We start from the raw sequence: 19,202 nt of genomic DNA, 5'->3' as shown, positions 1-19,202 counted from the left end.
CCCTGAGGGGGATTAGAGCAGAGCAGAGATGAAAATAGGACTAAACCCATCTTCTGAGTTTGCAATTCATCAGTTTTCAGATGCGCTACGATGGAAAAATGTCCAATGCCTTGAGAATATAAATCAGAAAAACCTCTCCTTGTCATCTGGTTCAGTGAAGATGTTCCCTGAGAGAGCATTGCTTAAGATCAAACTGAATGGATGAATAAGCAGATGTGAGGTGAATGACTAGGATCTTGACATTAGGAGGCATTTAGGGTCTTGGTTTGAGGCAGAGAAAACACATGTGTTCCCTCATGTGTTGTCTTGAGTTGGGAAGCAGCATGACTTAGAGGAACTGAAAGATATTTAACAAGACCGGCACAAAGACAGCAAAGGGGAGAAAGCTCCAAGATACAGATGAAGAGGGAGACAGAAACTAGATCATCTAAGCAGCGTTGTGGGAGGAGTGACCAACCTGCAAAGGGAATAGCTGCGGAGCCGTGAATGAGAAGGTCAATAGAAATTAGAGTCAAGGCACTAAGACCCCAGGTTGCTGTGTGGGTGCTCCCTATGAGCAGAGATGACTGTGGGAGTCAGGTTGGAAACAAGACCAGAGCCAGTCTTCAGCAGGTAAGAAGTTTTAATAGTGGCACCAAGTAGTGACTGGAAAATTTTGGGATCTCAACTCATTACCTCCCTTAAACATCCCCCCCCCAAAACCACCTAATCATAGTAGTAGTAGTAGTAGTTAAATTGTGATTGTGGCCAAGAGAGCAATTGCTGTGTGGTGGAAAGGGAAATTAAGCATCTGGTTGTACATGTTGTAGAATCACACTGGTCATGTAATATGTACATAGAGTAATAATGTCCGTTTCATTTAACTATCCTTCCTACCCTATGTCCCCTCCCATCTCTTCACTCCCCTCTGGTCAATCCAAAGTACCTCTTTTTTCCCTAGCTCCCCCCCTCCCCAGCCTCCATAATGTGAATTAACATCCACATAACAGAGAAAACATTGGGCCTTTGATTTGGGGGGATTGGCTATTCCCCTTAGCATAATATTCTCCAGCTCCATCCATTTATCTGCAAATGCCATAATTTCATTCTTCTTTAAGACAGAGTAGTATTCCATTGTGGATATATACCACATTTTCTTTATCCATTCATCTGTTGTGAATTGAGCTGCTATAAATATTGATGTGGCTGTGTCACTGTAGTGTGCTGATTTTAAGTCCTTTGGGTATTAAATGAGTAGGATAACTTGGTCATTGCAAGTTTTCTGAGGAATCTCCATACTGCTTTCCATAATGGTTGCACCAATTTGCAGTGCCACCAGCAATGTAGGAGTGTACCTTTTCCCTCCACATCCTTGCCAACATTTATTGTTGCTTGTATTCTTGATAATTGCCATTCTGACTAGAGTGAGAGGAAATCTTAGAATTCTTTTCTTTTTTTTTCCCTTTGTTTCTGAGGATTGAACTCAGGGGCACTTGACCACTGAGCAACATCCCCAGCCTTATTTTTGTATTTTATCTAGAGACAGGGTCTCCCTGAGTTGCTTAGCTCCTTGCTTTTGCAGAGGCTGGCTTTGAACTCGTGATCCTCCTGTCTCAGCCTCCTAAATTGCTGGGATTATGCCTGCTGGGATTACAGGCATGCACCACTGTGCTTGATTTAGAGTAGTTTTGATCTGCATTTCTCTAGTTTCTAGAGATGTTGAACATTTTTTCATGTATTTGTTGGTCAATTGTATTTCTTCTTCTGTGAAGTGTCTGTTAAGTTTCTTAGCCCATTTATTGATTGGGTTATTTGTTTGTTTGTTTGTTTGTTTGTTTGTTTTTGATGTTGAGTTTTTTGAATTCTTTATATATCCTGGAGATGAATTCATCTGAATTTCTACATCAGGAAGATGCCCTGGGGTGTAGGAACTCAACACTTTCGAAATAACATTTTTATCTCAGCTTCTCTGTCTCTTGAATTCTTCCAGTTTGCAGATAAGTTCGAATTATTTTCATTATAATATTTTCCCTTGACTTTACCCCCATTCTGGCAACTGCACACTCTTCTCAGGTAAACTTACCAAAGGCTAATGGCAGCAGAGTGAGGTTTCCAGAGTTGTCTCTGGAGACAGGAGAAGGACCTCGACTACAGCCTTATTGACGATTCCTTTAACCACCTACCTGAAGTTAGCCTTATCATTGCATTTCAACCTGTATTCCACACCAGACTGTGGAGCTCTATTGAAATGACAGATAGTTGTTTAAACCTAAAGAGAATAAAATCTGGGAAAGACAAATGAAGTGAAATAGAGCAATGTAGAAAAATGATTTCAGTCCAAGCAGAACACTAATAAGGCTAGAGCCATCCAAAAGCAAAACTGATTATACCACTAAGTGTAAAATGCAAAACTATAAAACTACCAGAAGACCACCAAGAAGAAAATCTAGATGGCCCTGGGCATGGCAATGACTTTTTAGCTACAACCACAAAGGCCAATTCATGAAGGTAATCATCACTTCATTAAAATTTAAAATTCCTCTTGGGCATAGTGGCACATACCTTTAATCCTAGCTACTGGAGAGGCTTAGGTGGGAGGATCACAAGTTTGAGGCCAGCCTTAACAACTTCATGAGGCCTTGTCAAAAGGGCTGGGGATGTAGCTCAGAGGTAGAGCTCCCCTGAGCTCAGTCTCTCTCTTTCTCTCTCCGCACCCCCCTCTCTCTTACACACACAAATACACACACACACACACACACACACATACATTAAAACTTCTGCTCTGTCAAAGGCAATGTTAAGAGTATAAAAGAAAAGACAGAGTAAGAGAAAATACTTGCAAAAGACTATTGTTTGATGTATACAAAGAACTCTTAAAACTCAACAATACAAAATAACTCAATTAAAAAATGAACCAAGGATCTCAATCAACACTTTACCAGATGAGACACACAGATGACAGATGATCATATGAAAAGATGCTTCACACCATATGTCATCAGGGAAAAGAAAATTAAAACAATGAGATACCAATACAAACCTACAGAATGTCTCAGATCCAGAATGCTGATAATCTGAAATACAGGAGAGGATGTGGAGCAACAAGAATTCATTCATTGCTCCTGAGAATGCAGAACAGTGTAACCACTTTGGAATTCAGCTTAGTAAGTCTTTACAAAATTAACAATACCCCTACCATATGCCTCAACCCTCATGCTCCTTGATATTTACTCAAAGGAGCTGAAAACTCATGTCTCCACAAAGACCTACATGTGGGTATTATAACAGTTTTATTCATAATTGCCTAAAAATGGAAGCAACCAAAATGTCTTTCAGAAGGTGAATGGGTAAATAAACTCTGATTCTTCAAGACCATGGAATATTATTCAACACTAAAAAAGAACTGAGCTATCAAGCCATAAAAAGATAAAAAAAAGAGGGGCTGAGGTTGTAGCTCAATGGTAGAGCACCTGCCTAGCATGTGTGAGGCAGTGAGTTCAATCTTCAACACCACATAAAAATAAATAAATAAAGCAAAGGTATGGTGTCCATCTACAACTAAAAAAAAAATTTTTTAAAAATAAAGATATGAAGGAAACTTGAATGCATATTAGTAAGTGAAAGAAGCCAACATGAAAAGCCACATACTATATGATTCCAACTCTGATATTCTGGAAAAGGCAAAACTGTGGGACAGTATAAAAGATCAGTGGATGTCAGGGATTGGGATGAAGGGAAGATAACAAGGAAGAGTAGAATGAAACTACATCACAATAGTATAATGGTAGATACATGTCATTGCACATCTGTCATGGAATGCTCAATACCAAGAGCATGTTCTTATTTAGATTGTGGAGTAATATGTCAATGGAGATGCCTCAGCTGTAGCAAATGTATTCTGATGGGAATGTTGATAATGAGGGAGATTATGAATGTGCAGAGGCAAGGAGTACATGGGAAATCTCTATCTTCTTCTCAATTTTGCTATAAACCTAAATTTCTAAGAAAGAAAAATTAAAGTCTAAAAATTAGAAGCATGCATATTAATCTGAGTGCAATGGACCTTCGATTTTATTGGTTTATTTATAGGAGATATGCATGTATCTTCAATGACCAAGGATTTATCTTGATTTATAATGCTATATTAATGGAAGTTTGCAATATTTGATTTTATAAAATCAATGAGATCTGTATGTGCTGTGATAACTGATTGAACAAAAACTACCCCTGGTGACTCTGCCTCTTCCATCAATGTCAATATGACCTTTCCTTCCATCTCTGAGATAAAACCACTGGAAAAGGCAAGAGACACATCAAATTCTCATTATTTTAAACTCTGTATTGGATTTAGTCCCTTTGACCACGCCTTTTTAGGATACTCATCCACTGTCTTTCCAGATACCGCCTTTTCTGGTTCCCCATCTCTTGTCTGCTCAAAGTTCCTACTTCTAAAACTGCTCTTTTAATTTTTCCTTCTTAGTACAACCTTCAAAAATTATTCAGTTTTCCTGCTCAATTCATTTCCATATGCACTTCTGAGCACCAAAGGATGTGTGAGGCTTGATGGTAAATGCTGTAGGTACAAAGATAAGACATGCAAATCATGAGAGAGGCATATAAGTAAAGAAGTACAGGATGAACTTTAAGTACTACAATCAAAACAACTCATCCAGGTGACTCCTCCATGGGAAGATAAAGTAGTAAGATCTGTCCTCTTCTCTTCTTACCCACTGTTCCTGGGTGTCTTAATTGGGCCCTTTCAATTAGGAAAGGTTCACACAGTTGATTCAAATAAGGAGGAGTTTATTGTAATAACATAAGTGAGCCAGTAAAGGTCAAAGGTATCCACCGGGGTTAAAGAACAGAGGAATAGCCAGGCACAGTGGTGCAAGCCTGTAAATCCCAGTGGCTCAGGAGGCCAAGGCAGAAGGATTGTGAGTTCAAAGCCAGACTCAGCAATAGCAAGGTGTTAAGCAACTCAGACCCTGTCTCCAAATAAAATACAAAATAGGGCTGGGGATGTGGTTCAGTGGTTGAGTGCCCCTGAGTTCAACCCCTGGTACCAAACCAAACAAAACAAACAAAAACAAAAACAACCAAAAAACAGAGATGTGTTCCTGTTTCTGTACCTCATCAGTTAGGCTACATTATACTCTCTGGTTTCTCACAACTCCAGTTTACACACAGCCTATAATGGTTCTTCATCTTGTGAATCTTATCTGTTTCACCACTTCTATCAATTGCCACACAAAGTTAATTCACACAAACTCTCAAGGGAAAGAATCCTGATTTTTCCAGCAATACCTTTAGCTTTAAGTTTTGTCAGAAATCACTAGCGACCTGAGAATGGACCCCACTCCCAATCCAACCCACTCTGGCAGGAAGGAGGGATGAACACATAACAAAGCAGATGCTGACACTGCCCTGCTTTTTATATCCTCAAATGTATAGAAAGAATGCTATTCTCTTTTGTATGACTTTCAAGGTTCCCCATGATCGAGCCTACCTCTCCAATTTCATTTTCTGCCAAAGTTTCTAGACCACTTCAGAGCTCTTCCTACCAAAGGGCTACCACATTTGCTGTTGCCACTACCTATACCATGACCCAGAATGTGAGCTCCATGAGACAGGAACCTGGCCTGTCTTGTTCACCAGATGATCATTCATGCCCAGAACACCACCTAACAGAATGGAGGCTAAAAAATGAATTTTTCTAATAAATGTTGATTATGTAGAAACATAGCAGTTCTAAGGCTCCCTTAATGACAGAGGCCGAGATTAGGAAGACATAATCATTGAGTCATTGAGGTCTAGCTTGTTCTCTGAGCATGTCTCCTCCTGTGTTCTAATGCTAAAGTTTTCCAGACCTGTATGTTAGCAGCTAAAGTTCTATATTCTCAATTTCATATCTGCATATCTAACTTCCACTGAAAATCTCCAACTCTACATTCCATAGTGATGACATGTTTGTCCTTGTCTCTCAAGCCTGTGCTTCCTCTTACATTCCTTCTGGGGATTTTGGTTTGTTTGTTTTGCTTAAAAAAAAAAAAAAGTTTCTCTATTCAGGCACTCACCCAAAATAAGAAACCTGATCTTTCTTACCTGCCCCTTGCTCACTTCTATTCTTCTCATTTTCCCCTAATAAGTGGCTTTAAAATCCATCTTCCCCTTCCCACTCTCATTTCTATTGCCTTCAGTTAGCCTTCATTATCTCTCAAGATTGGAATTCTCTCCCTGCAGTTCCCCTGGTGAGTCCCCCTTTGGCTTAATCTAGTAACAACATTTCTATTGAAGCAATCTTTTAAGAATATAAATGTGATCATGGCATTTCCCTTTTTAGAATTCTGTGTTGGTGTCATGGTCAAAATAATTCATAAGGCTTTTTGTTTTTTCCCTTGTACTCGGGATTGAATCCACAGGTGCTTAACCACTAAACTATATTGCCAACCCTTTTAATTTTTTTATTTAGAAACAGGGTCTTACTAAGTTGCTTAGGGCCTGGCTAATTTGCTGAGTCTGTCCTTTAATTTGGCAATCCTCCTGCCTCAACCTTCCAAACCACTGGGATTATAGTCATGCACTACCACACCTGGCCACAAGGTGGCCCTTGATGGTGCAACCCTTGATGGTCCTATTTCCCATTCTTTCTCTACCCCTTGAATATAATATCGAACGGTTTGCTTTTTCAAAATTCTTTAGGTTAAGGTGTGTTCTGTTTCTTCTATTTGGAATGTCTTTACCACCCATCCCCTTTAACCTAAAACCCCCAGGATAAAAAGTCAGTCTTTAAACACTTAAATGGATAAACTCTCTCTTTTGAAAAAAAAACAATAAAGATAGTTGAAGAGAAAAAAAAAAAAGTAAAGTTCCTGCTATGCTTGAAGTGCCTAGGAAAAATGTCAAAAAATACTGAAGAAGTGAAGTCCAAGGGCCTAAGCATTATGCACAGAGGATGCTCCTAGAAGCAAGGGGAAAGATTACCTGTGAAAATACTAAGAAATATCACAAACATCTGGAGAGATGAGATTGCGATGGCAAAAATGGCAAGAAAAGTCAGAAACTTCTATGTTCCTGTGAACCCAAATTAATATCTGTCCACAGGATCAAAGGTACCCCCAGCAGGAGCCTTCAGGCCCAAAAGATGTTGTAGGATATTTATGGTTACCAAGACTTCAGTGGCTCATCTTTAAAGCTTAATTCAAGCCTTTTGGAGGAAATGAAATGGTCCTCAGCATAGATGTGACAAAAACAGGAAGCAAATTTGTCTTGATGAATGATCTCTTATTGTGTAAATGCTCGGCAATTATGACATCGTCTGCATAGATTATTTGATTTGTGATATCTATACAATTGAAAAAAAATATTTCAAAGAGACAAATCACTTACAATGGCATTTAGATTATTTCCTCGATGAGAGGTATTGAAGAAGAGAACATCCATTTGTGACAGAGGAATATGCAGTTAGCAGGGAAGACTGGATCATTTGGAATCATATTAACAGAACAAACACAAGGGTCTACCCCTGAATCATTAGACGGAGAAAACCCATGTGGATTTCACCTCCCTGTGAAGCCTTTCCCTCTACCCTGAGATAGAGTTAGTTCTCCTTGTAATCTACTTCTGCATCTCATAAATGTCTATTATGGCACATGTCTCACTCTGCTGGTTTATTTATACGTCTGTTTCCCCTATGGATTGCAAGCTATTTAAGGACAAAACACTTTGCACCTTCTGTACTTTCTATGTCAGCTCAGGCTTGACCTTAGGGCTTCCTGGTGAACTAGTTACAATATGCTAAACTAAAGACTTGCCTGTCCTTCCAGGGAATGTTACTGGCACAAGAATACTTAAAACTAAAGTAACACATATGCTTGTATTTTATTGACTGGAACTCCAAGACTTAAGTAGGAACAATGTCCAAAATAAAGCCAAATTCCCTGACAGGACTCTAAATCAAGTGTTCTCTGCTTTTGAGAATTTATTCCAACCTCTTGTTGCCTCAGTCTGCTAACTCTGCTGATTTGCTTTATGCTCTCCAGCTGTTTTCACTTCCAAGATTTTAACGTTTTCTTCCACTGACCAAAATGCACAGAACAGCTTATAAGGAAGTTGTACCTATTTTGAGTGGAATTATTTCTTGGTTTTGCTTCCTTATTTTAAACCCACTCTCCACCCCAAACATAACTTAGCTTCTCTCATACAATCCATCCATTACTTATCTGTGACCCATCACCTTAAATTCCACTGTAACCCAGAATTCTTTTCTTATATACCAGCTCAGCATACCCATCTATCCCAAGGTTTGTTATTAATGTGAATTTTACCTTTCTTTCTATCGTACATCTTTGGTGCTGCAGAATATTTGACAATCCATGAACTTGAAAAAGCACAGTCCATCAATCTTTTTGTGGAAAAGCTAACAAAGGAATTAGCCCAAGAATGACTTTGTTCAAGTCCCAGTTTTCTAGTAGAAAACATTCTTTTTCCATGATAAAATGTCTAACTATCCTTATAAAATCACATTCTCTTTGCATATTTTCTTTTTGCCCAGTCTATTTAGACAAGTGTCAATACCTGAAGAAAAGAGGAAAGGGCTAGAAATATGACTTGGAGTTTCAAACCCAGCTTGAAATGAGCTCTGTAATCTTAGTCAAGTCACATACTTCTTCAGTTGTGAGTGTGAATGCCTGGCTATTCATTGCTTAGCCAGGCAAGCACCTGGCTAAGCAATGAATAAATAAAATTCTTTTAAAGAGATCTTGAACCTGTGGTGTAGGTACTTTAACATGTGTTAAGAACTAAAGGGGCTGAGATCGTATCACACTTGAGATCTAAAGAGTCATAATTTCATGAATTCTGACCAAAGAAATTCCTGGGTCAGAGACCAAATTCTCTATTATCATGACATGGAAAGAAGCAGAAGTATCAACATATTTGCATGAGTTCTCTTTGATCCCAAGCTGAATTGTGCACATGGTTACATTTTGGAACAAGAACCCTGAGTTTGGGGAAACTGAAACTTTTATAATGGGCAGTAAGCATGCCTGCCTTTGCTCCAGAGGAAGACATTTTCTTCATGTTCCAAGGTCATCTACATGAACATGCTTGAAAAGACAAGAACAAAGGACATTCAATGCCTGGACCATAAGATGCAAAAATATGAGAGACCCAAGGAGAATTATCTCCTAGAATTTGGCATTATGAACAAAGTACATCCTGCTCATCTATCCCTTTCCTGAGAAAACTCCTCTATTTCTAGAAGATGGACTTAATTATGATTTTTCTTTTGAATTCAAATTTAATACAACATACTTTCCCTATGGGATTCTGACTTTACAACTCTCAGAAACCAAGCAATAATATTAAATCTATTTAATGGGATTTCATGGTGAGTTTTTAAACACCTACTATTACTTGAGGTTCAAATATAGACCAGATACTCTGCTACTTCTGTGCTTCACCTACATTACTTCATTTTATCTTAAAAAAAAAATACTGCAGGGTAGATATTTTACAGATGTTGGAAACAGAAACTAAATAAATAAATTATCAACATCTAGAAACTTTTGCTTCCTAAAATCATGCTTTTTCTGCTAACCAACAAATGGCACATGGAAATTGAGGTGGCCAGAGGTCTGAGTCATAGCATGGACAACTATGATTCACAAAGTGCTGCCTGAACATCAGTCTTGTCTAAGGCAATGTATTGGTTTACTGATTATGAGAAACACCTAGGAAGTTGGTAAAGATGCAAATTCTTGAGCCTCCACCAGAGAGATTCTGATTCACATAATCTTTGTTGGGGCTCAATAATATCTATTTTAAACAAACTCTTCAAAGTATTCTAATACCAGTGGTCATTGAAACTTATCTGGAAAATGCTAAGACCCTGAGTTACATAGAAAATTATCTGAGAACTGTTGAAGTTGCCATTCCAGAATAGATTACTATTCTACAAATGTAGCATAGCCAGTATCAAAGCTAATCAGGAAAAATTTTTTTAAATAACAAAAGAAGCATACATCATTACCAATTGAATGTAGGATTTGATAATAAAAACTAAAGGAAAATATATATCCAAAAGATAATATCCAAAACCAGTAGATACAGAAAGAACCTGATTGGTTATTTTATTACTTACATCAAGGATTCTAGATACTGAACTTTTCACGAGGAGGATTTAATTCTTACTTTCCACAGATTTTGGTGCAGTCTGCCAAGCACAGAAATACTATGAAACATGCAATGTTTCTGAAGATAATAAAGGTGGCTTTGTAAAGTTGTTATAAAGATTCAAATTATTTTTCAAGTGCTTAAGGTAGCGTCTAGCACATTGTAGACTCATTAAGTGTAGTGCTGTTGTGTGCTTTACTTACAAAAATAGAATGAGAAAGTAGCATGTACTTATATACTATATGTATGTGTGTATATAATTGTGTGTATATGTAATATGTGTGTACATGTATACATGCTGTATATTCTCTTTTTCTTATCTTACAACTGCTAAGTTGATCCTTAGTCAGGTTTAGCACCCGGCCTGCTTCCAAAGCCTGATTTGCATGTGAAGCCAGAGTGGGGTGCTGAGGGTGCTACTGAGAGACAAAAATTATTCTAAAGAAGAGTTTCTGAGGTGCAGGTGGCAAAGATTTTCTCCAATTCTGTGAGTTCTCTCTTAATGATTGTTTTGTCTTTTTTTATTGTTTTCTTTTCTATGAAGATGTTTTTAGTTTGATACCATCCCATTCCTGGTTTTACTTCTTGTTCTTTAGGAGTCTTGTTGAGGAAGTCAGTTCCTAAGCTGACCCGATGGAGAGTTGGGCCTACTTTTTCTTCAAGTAGTCTCAGGGTCTCTGGTCTAATGCCTAGGTCCTTGATCCACTTTGAGTTGAGTTTTGTGCAGGATGAGAGATAGGACTTCAATTTCATTCTACCATATATGTATTTCCAGTTTCCCCAGCACCATTTGTTGAAGAAACTATCTTTTCTCCAATGTGTGTTGATGGCAACTTTGTCTAGTATGAGATAACCATATTTAAGGTTATGTCTCTGTGTCTTCTATTGTGCTCCACTGGTCTTCATGTCTTTTTTTGTGTGTGTGCCAATACCATGCAGTTGTTTTTACTATAGTACCTCAGATTAATCTCCAGGACAAACAAAGAATGTAAAAAACTTAATACCCAAAACACATAACCCAAACAATAAATGGGTAAAAGAATCAAACAGTCACTTCACAGAAGAAATATGAATGGTTAACAAATTTGTGAAAAAAAAATATCCAACATCTCTAGCAATTAGAGAAATGCAAATCAAAACTACACTGAGATTCCATCTCACTCTAGTCAGAATGGCAATTATCAAGAATACAAGCAACAATAAATGTTGGTGAGGATATGGGGGAAAAGATACATTCATACATTGCTGGTAGGACTGCAATTGATGCAACCATTATGGAAAGACTGGAACCACCATTTGACCCAGTTACCCCATTCCTTGGTTTATACACAAAGGATTTAAAATTAGCATACTACAGTGATACAGCCACATCAATGTTTATAGCAGCTCAATTCACAATAGCCAAGCTATGGAACCAACCTAGGTGCCCTTCAACATATGAATGAATAAAGAAAATGTGATATATATACATAATGGAATACTACTCAGCCATAAAGAAGAATGAAATCATGGCATTTGCCAGTAAATGAAAGGAACTGGAGACTATCATGCTAAATGAAACAAGTCAATCCCCAAAAAACAAAGGCTGATCTCTCTGATGTGTGGATGCTGACACACAATAAGGAGCAGGGGGAGGAAAGAACAGAAGTTCATTGGATTAGACAAAGGGGAATGAAGGGAAGGGAGGAGGATGGGAATAGAAAAGACAGTAGAGCAAATCAGACATAACTTTCCTATGTTCATTTGTGAATACATGACCAGTGAAATGCCACATCATGTAGAACCACAAGAATGGGATCCTGATTAGAATAAGTTATATTCCATGCATGCATAATATGTCAAAATACACTCTACTGTTATGTGTATCTCAAAAGAACAAATAACAGAAGATAAAAAGAAGAGTTTCTGCCAGAAAGAAGAACTTTGCTTATTGTGAATACAATGTTATCATGTACTGAAGTTTGATGTATGTATTCAGGTTTATCTCTAATATATCTAAATACAAATCACTGATATTTCATTTACTGATTCCATGTTTTATATAAATAGATTAGAAATCCTAATTCTAGAGAAATAAGAATTTTAAATAAAGACTAAGAAAGTTAAAGATTGCAATATATTTCAAGGTGATGTTTGAAAAGAATTATTTGTTGTTCCTGGTCTGAGAAACGCATTATATAATCCATTTACTTGCTTTTCCTTTTTCACTGTTCAAAGCCTATCTTCAATATAGTACACCCAACAAAACCAATTCCTTTCATGCCCTCTACTGGATGTTTGAAGTTAAACATCAGTAACACTGTAAAGTAACCAAAGTAATTAGACACATAGTTTTCAAAACCTTCTTTTATAACTTCTTGAAACCAAAATTCAGCCCCATGAGTTCACTCCTGTGGAATTCCTTTGTGCCTAAAATGCTACTTTCAAAGCCAGCTCTTTCCAACAAACAGAAATTATTGGCTGAGGGGAAAGGAATGAATGGATACAGTTTATATCACTGCAATCTTTGAGGTATCTCAAAGGTTGGCTGAGCCGCTGTCCATTGTGATAGAAAGAAGCCCGTGTCCTGGTTCCATAATAATATCTACAGGCAGTTGAAGAGTGGGATGGGACAGTCAGGCCATTACTAACATTACTAAAGAAATTCTCCATATTATCTGCTTTTGCCCAGGACCCACCAGAAGGAGGGCAAAGAAGTTCTTTACTTGATGATTTAGCTTTATATGGCCATCCCTACAGAGTAAACCTCAGGGGCATCTTTAATTCATCTCACCTACCCCCTCTCAGGACTGATTTTTATTCAACAGTGTCATGCCAGTTATTAAGTGTGAAATATTGCATAGCACAAAGTTCTAACCCAGGGATCCTTGAACTTCCCCCAATCAAATAATTGAGAGGTTAAGGTTGGTTTTCTCACTGCAGGAAATTGCCAGATCCAGCCCACCCAGCCCCCTAGGTATTTCAGGCCATCTCAGTCCTCTGTGGTACAGCCCTATCCGTGTTAAACATGACCTTCAAATGTCACTACCGTAGTCTTAATGCATGGCTGCAAGTTAGCAAGGACATGGAGAAAGCAGAGCTTCCTCCTGTCAGCCGTTTTTTTTCTCGGCATGGCAACCACAGGTAATATTTATGGAGCACTTATTATGTACCAGTTACAATATGCATCATTTCATTCACTCTTTAAAACAATTCTTCTTTACAGAGAAGTAAACAGAGTCATCTAGTAACTTCCACAAGATCCCACATCTAGTCCATGGGAAAGCTATAATTTGAAGCAGGTCTGATCAATACCAATGCCAGATGACTAGTAAAATTCATGCAATGCTGCAAATCCAAGGATAGTCCAAAGACTGAGATTCTTCCAGCAGAAGAGTCTCAGAAATGGTTTGCAAAGAAGCAGGATCATTATTTGAGTATAAAGTCACCCAATGGAAGACCATATTGGAAAGTGGACATCCTCAATCACTTTGATTGCACCCTCTACTAGGGGGAGAGCCAGGGAACTAGAGTTTAGATTATCTCTGGTGCAACTTCCATAGAATCCAAACAAGAAGAGGCCCCCAGATGACTCCTTCAGCTTGTTTTAATATTGAATGTTAAAGGATCTTCTCATGTCGGGATGGAGGAATGGGTTACAACCATGACTCATACAAATTAAGCACATATATGTCAAACTTTCACAGTGGCCAAGGCAGGGAGTGTGGAGCTGTTCAGACGTGCAATGCTTGTCAGGGTCAAGGTGTATGCATCATGATCAGAGAGCTTGCTCCTGGAATGGTACAACAGATGCGGGCTCGTGTGCTCTGATTGTAATGGAGAAGGAGAGGTAATTAATGAAAAGGACCACTGTAAAAAGTGTGAAGGGAAGAAGGTGATTAAAGAAGAAGTCAAGATTCTTGAAGTTCATGAAGACAAAGGCATGAAACATGGACACAGAATTACATTCACTGGGGAAGCAGACCAGGCCCCAGGAGTGGAACCAGGAGACATTGTTATTTTGCTACAGGAGAAAGAACATGAGGTGTTCCAGAGAGATGGCAATGATTTGCACATGACATATAAGATAGGACTTGTTGAAGCTCTATGTGGGTTTCTGTTCATATTCAAGCACCTTGATGGACGTCAAATTATGGTGAAATACCCTCCTGGCAAAGTAATTGAACCAGGATGTGTTTGTGTAGTTGGAGGAGAAGGAATGCCACAGTATCATAATCCCTTTGAAAAAGGTGATCTTTATATCAAGTTTGATGTGCAGTTTCCTGAAAACAACTGGATCAACCCAGATAAGCTTTCCAAACTAGAAGATCTTCTGCCATCTAGACCAGAAGTCCCAAATGTAATTGGAGAAACAGAGGAGGTAGAGGAATTTGATAGCACTCAAGGCTCGGGAGGTGGTCAGAGGCGTAAAGCATACAATGATAGCTCTGATGAAGAAAGCAGCAGCCATTGTAGACCTGGATGGAGTACAGTGTGCCCATCAGTAACTCTGCAAACAAACTGCACAGGTGGATTTTCTTTCCACATTTGTCTGATTTGTTCTCAGCGAGCCAGCTGGAGTGTCTGATCAACTTAGATGAACTGATGGACATCTGTCAGTCTATATGTAACTTTTAAAATTGGTATAGTATCTATAGAGTGTATAGTTTAAACCAACCACAAAGCTTTACATCTTCATTTCAACTATTCTGTAGCAGAATAAAGCACTTGAAAAGAAACAAGACTCCCTTTCACACATTGGTTATAAGTTTCAGCCTTTATCTGTGCTGGATTTTTATCAGTTTTGTGTAGACTTTATGTTTCATATTTTAAATTCAAATCCCACATGGTCAAGTTTGTACAATTTGTCCTGAAGCTTTATGTTTGGCTGCAGCTGCATAAGCTGCTACAAGTAGAATAAAGAATTTCATAGCCTGTATCTATCATTTAGATGCATGGAAATGGGCTTTGCACAAAATGGGTTTGGAGCTGACTGGGAACAATGGAAAAAGTTACATTATCAGTGGTTGTATAAGTTTTGGGGGGAGTCCTCCCCTTTTCTTATCCCTCCCCCTTTTTAGCCATCTTATGGAAGGTTTCTGAAACTTGATGATAAAAAGCAGTTGGTGTAAATTATTCTTTGTGTCACATTTTTAGAAGGAAGAACACATTTTGAACTGCAAAAAGTATCCTTAAACTGAAGAATCTATCCTTAGCTCTGGTTTCTAAACAGCCCTTAAAAACCCATTGGCTTGAAGCTTAGGCCTCAGGCACCTGCCCATTTTACAGTTGAGCTAAAGGTTGATAGAAACAGGCTTTATTGACTTCAACTGATGCTTTGTAGAGTCAAGGACTTCTAAGTTATGTAATTAATAAGTTATGATCCTGAACACCTGGGGCTAGCCCAGGCCTCTGTATCTCCCCACAACCACCCTCTTGTAAAAATAAGGTAACGGCAAATCAATAATAGAACCATGTTTGCATGGAACCTGTTAAAATGCTGTTTTCATTAAATGTTAAGTTAAAATATGAAAAAAAAAACAAGGGAACAGAAAATGAGGCTTCAAATAATAGTAGATTTTAATAACCCTATATCAAATTCCATTAAATAGATGGAGGGTAATTGCTTGGTGAGTAAGAGAATAAGGCTCCAACAGATTCAGAGAAGGTAAAGGCAGGGACATTTATAAACTATGAATACTGAAATCAATTTGAAAATGCAAACAAAACTGATGCTTTTCTTCCAGCAGATGGGAGAAGAGCCAAATAACCCTCCACTGTACTGAAGTTATTTATATATCTATAGTGTATTTGCATTGCCTATCAGTTTTCTACAAGTTAACGTTGATCTGTACAGAATTATAAAATAAATAATAAATTTGTTAAAGTCAAAAGTACATATTCCTATAGAAAGATGACCCCCCATAGTTATGGCACTACACTGAAATGATATTAATCTTGTTTCTTATACCCAAGTCTTCAATATTTTCTTACTCAAGTAGAAGAAAAATGTATACGATTGATTCGTGGGCTCTTTTCTCCCCTTTTGAGCAGTTGCCATCGGGTTTGGATTAAGTAATCAAGAAAATTAAACTTTACTCTTCAGATCCAGTGAAGTATTTCAGAGATGAATTATGCTAGCAAAGATATTCATTCATTCGTACAACTAGTTCTTATGACACCTTGTTTATGCCCAGATCTAGGAAACATGGTCCACATGAGTTTCCAGTAGATTAATCAAATAACATAATGAAACAGTTAACCTCAAATGAAGTGAGCTACACCTCTGGAAACATGGCCAGGAAAATCCTGTTCATCTATTCATCGCTGAGGTAAGCTTGCTGTTTTTTTTTTTCCGTGATTAATGCAACTTGTCTGAGTTTTTCACCATACTCTATCCCATCCCACCCCCATCATCTCCAAACCTAATGCCAGAATATTCTTGGTCATGTTAAGGAAAGGAGCAGGTCTTAAAGACAATACCTTGGTAGGTCTGGGGTAAGATTTTCATCGATAGAAAAATCATATCCCTCTCCAAAAAGAAAGGGCCTTTATACTAGACCTTTGGCCTGCAATCATATTATATAAGATATTATCTGGACTTTATTTAAGGTTTTCTAAGCTTCAAATCAAATTAAATCTGTACAGACAGAAATACAAATTATGTATGAGCAGGAATGCCATCAGCGAGCTGAGAGAAAGATGACATGTACCTTCCAGAAGGTGGCAGTGTTGCTCCTCTGAACATCTCAGAGGCCTGCAGGAATTTTGACTCTGTAAAAACTGCAGGGGGTGGGGGTGGGGTGGTTTCTGCAATTATGCTACACTTAATTAATACAGACCCTTTGCAGAAAAGAATGTGGCATGGCTCTTTTGAAAAATTTGCCATCATAATAACCCTCAAAATATACACAGAGGTAGAATATGAATACATATTTTTTAAACTACAACAGGAATCAACAGACAATATATAAAGCCATCACTGTATACAAAGTTTCCTGCTGGAAGACATGTAAGACAGAGAAGTTAAAGGCCTGGGCCCTTAAGAAATTTGGAATGTACATGGAATAAGAGCTGTATCCATAAAATCGACAGAGTGCCTCTCATTTACAATTCTGGCTCCAATCTAGCTAGATGCATCTGGGCTTTTTCTCCTCTAAGACAAGAAGCTAGTCAATTTCCACCTAACCCATAGGGCCCTCATTATCCAAAGCCTACTATGGCTACATTTTATTCACCCTTTTCAGTTGTTGACTTGAAATCTCTCAGCACTTTATATTTTGGGTGTTGAAAAGCAAAGAAAAGGAATCTTGAGATTCCCAAGGAAATAAAGGAGACATTTCTCAACTCTTCTTCTCAAAGAGCTCTCACCTGAGATCCTGGCACAACCCTGATGAGCACTACAATTCTTCTGAGGTTTGTTTGCCAACATGATGCTTCCAATAGAAACCACAGAAGCCTACTCACACTTAACAAATATTTAGTGAACAAGAACTAAAAACAGGGAGAGGCTTTATTGTTTATATTTCCCATATCTTTACCTATTTCTCTTTTTTATTTTTGTTTTGTTTTGTTTTAGTTTTAGGTGGACAGAATACCTTTATTTTATTTGTTTTTATTTTTATGTGGTGCTGGGAATAAACCCAGTGCCTCACGCATGCTCGGCAAGCACTCTACCACTGAGCCACAACCCCAGCCTCACCTTTACCCCTCTCACAAATGACATTTCAATATACTTACTAACGTGTCATGAAAAGGAACAGTAATTATTCTTTAGTGTCCTCAGCTTTCCTAAACAGCAGCAGCAGTAATAACAATCCATGGCCTATTTTAGGTCATTTTCTCCATATGCAAATGTTCTTGGTTGGTTGTTATTAAATGAAAGTTACTATGTAAACCTCACATCTATGTCACTAAGATTTGGCACAGAAAGCTCATAATGCTTAGAATCTCTTTATTGTATGTTTTAGTCAGCTTTTCACTGCTGTGACTAAAGAACCCAACCAGAACAACTGTAGAGGAAGAAAAGTTTATTTAGGGGCTCATGGTTTTAATAGTCTTGGTCCATAGCTCCATTTCTTGGGGCTAGAGGTGAGGCTGAACATGGCAGAAGAGTGTGGCAGAGAGAAGCAGCTCACATGATGATCAGAAGCAAAGAGAGACTCCACTCGCCAGATACAAACATATACCCCAAAGCCAAACCCCCAATGACCCACCCTCTCCAGCCACCTCCCATCTGCCTTCAGTTAACACTCAGTTAATCTCATCAGGGGTTAATTCAGTGATTAGTTTAAGGTTCTCACAACCTAATCTCTCCCCTTTGAACCCTCTCCCATTGTCTCACACATGAACTTTTGAGGGACACCTCACATCCAAACCATAACATTGTATTACATAAGTCTGGAATCCACATAAGGGGGGTTAAAGGACTTGTTCGCTGGGTGTTAGTTTATTTTATTGTATTTTCAGGCAAAAGAAATAGCACCTACTGCTGCCTCCTCGCTCCAGTCTCTCTCTGGTTTGAAGTTGTTTTAGGTAAAGTTTATTTCTGAGAACACAGTGGCTGAGGCTACAGAGAAGGAAATGACAGGTCAGCAACCAAACAGCAAAAGCCACATGGGCCTGCTCCACCGATACCCATTTTTCATCTTTAGAGGACTTCAAAGTTAAACAGCTATGACAAACAATGCAAAGAAAAAAAAAAAACATGAGCACAGCAAAAGACAGAAACCACATTATGGCTAAAATTAAATCTTCATGCCAATCATGCATTTTTAATATGAATATTTTTGGAAACTGTCTCTTAATGTTTAGACAGCCTTTTCCTTCATTGGTTATTTATGATGCTTTGAACCTGGTAATACAAGGTAATCAGGAAAGCCAGAGAAAGGGATGTACTTAACAACCCACAACCTTGTCCTACTGTAAATAAGAAGAAAGCCCATCATCTCTGCACGCTGCACTGTAATAAATAAACTTAAAAAGAAAAAAATTAACAGGATTCATGATACTCTTTTTTTTTTTTTATTTCCCAAACTGGAGTTCCTCAATATGTAATATCGCCTAGAGAT

At 38.2% G+C, this 19,202-nt stretch overlaps 1 pseudogene; it reads left to right on the top strand.

The window, feature by feature from the left end:
* Window positions 1-13,782: 13,782 nt before the first annotated feature.
* On the top strand, window positions 13,783-14,639 carry LOC124104689 (dnaJ homolog subfamily A member 2-like; annotated as a pseudogene).
* Window positions 14,640-19,202: the final 4,563 nt, after the last annotated feature.

Source organism: Marmota monax, unplaced genomic scaffold (assembly GCF_021218885.2).
Source record: "Marmota monax isolate L192 unplaced genomic scaffold, Marmota_monax_Labrador192_F-V1.1 WCK01_AAM20220418_F8-fsc00001, whole genome shotgun sequence".
Taxonomy (NCBI): domain Eukaryota; kingdom Metazoa; phylum Chordata; class Mammalia; order Rodentia; family Sciuridae; genus Marmota; species Marmota monax.
This window is presented reverse-complemented; position numbering and strand designations above follow the sequence as displayed.